Genomic DNA, 1,443 nt, shown 5'->3' with positions numbered 1-1,443 from the left:
AAACTGATCTGAAACTTAATTATTTTAAAATCTACTACAAGTATTTCTAATTTTAAATTCAGAGTACAGGTTGTTCCCTGACCATGTTTGATCCTTGTCACAGAAATACACACATCTCTTGCGTACCTGAGCGTTTTAACTCCACTTTTAAAAATCATGGGAATCTGTGTGGCTTCTGTAGCTTACGTGTTCTCTGGTTTCCTTAAATGACTCTTAGGAGGAAAAAATTCAGGGCAGTGCTGTTTCTCCACTTCTTTGCAAAGGTGGCATGTAAATGATTTGTGGCCACTGTGGATAAGCCTTTCCATGGTTGTTTAATAAAGAGCAGCCCAGCTCCACCAGTGTAACACAGAATGACATTGCCTCGGGTCACTTCAGGGCATGTCACATCACGTAACACAACATAACCTGATGTAACCCGATCCAACAGGTCAGGTGCCTGTTGCCTATTTGTAGGAAATACATTTTATTTCTTCTCCAGAAGAGAGGCCATGTCACCATGTGTAGCAAAATGTCAATTCTAGCTCTGGGTGCAAGGAATACCAAGGGGAATAATTTCCTTCCCAATTATAGTGGACTCTGTTTAGCATGGAGTTACTTAGAGTGCATGACATGAACAAGAATGTAGTTGTGATTATTGAAATCAAGTTGAAGAAAATCGGCCTTAATTAGAACGAATTTGAGAGGACGAAAGTTGTAGAATAGACAGAATGCCATATATTTTTTTAAATGGCAATAACAGCAGGAAAGAGAGGAGATAAAAAGAGTTATGAAACAAGTAATAGGTAATAACATTACAGTATTTAATATAAGAGAATTTTATTTTCTAAGAAACAAATAAATGACCAAGCAAGTGCATTTTTTTAATTACTACTTTTCAAGGTATTGAATTTGAAAGTTATTTGTCTAGCACTTTCACAAGCCCTCCCCCAGGCAGTGGGGCCAGGATTTGGTAGCTGGTGCTGAAAGAAAACCCTTGATTGAATCTTTGCCCTAGGACTGTGCCAGTGGCTGCTGTCACTCAATGACATACGAGTCTCTTCAGTGGCATCGTATTCAACATTGTGCCTTTCTCCTGTTGCTCTAACCTTGGGCCCTCTTTCTATTCATCCTTTGACATACAGAAAAAATTAAAAAATGTTACTTGTATTGTTTCCTTCTTGAATTAATCAATGCAGTTATCCATGGCACTGGGTGCATTTAGTATGTAAAAGAGACATAATACCCACTGCCTCCCTTCAGTAGGCTTAGCTGAATAAATAAACACAACAGGTGTACATTGCACACCTGAGACTGAGTAAATGCAAAACTCCAGGCTCTTATCAGGATATCCCAGAGAAGGTAAAGAAATAAAAGAACATTGCCTATAGTAAAAAAGAAGGCCTCAAGGATTTTAATTTATTACTATCTGCTTTGTGTTTAATTTTCTAATCTCACAAGGAA

The 1,443-nt window shown here is 37.9% G+C and overlaps 1 non-coding gene across 1 annotated transcript; it reads left to right on the top strand.

Moving 5' to 3' along the window:
* Positions 1 to 906: 906 nt before the first annotated feature.
* LOC139017108 (small nucleolar RNA SNORA30/SNORA37 family) lies at positions 907 to 1,035 on the top strand. Its single transcript, XR_011472786.1, has one exon. It is a non-coding gene; the product is annotated as a small nucleolar RNA SNORA30/SNORA37 family (small nucleolar RNA).
* The last annotated feature ends 408 nt before the right edge of the window (positions 1,036 to 1,443 follow it).

This window comes from Myotis yumanensis, unplaced genomic scaffold (assembly GCF_028538775.1).
Source record: "Myotis yumanensis isolate MYYU_CA2020_CCGP unplaced genomic scaffold, mMyoYum1.0.hap1 SCAF_9, whole genome shotgun sequence".
Taxonomy (NCBI): domain Eukaryota; kingdom Metazoa; phylum Chordata; class Mammalia; order Chiroptera; family Vespertilionidae; genus Myotis; species Myotis yumanensis.
Note: the sequence above shows the minus strand (reverse complement) of the source record. Positions and strands in the feature narration are given on the sequence as shown.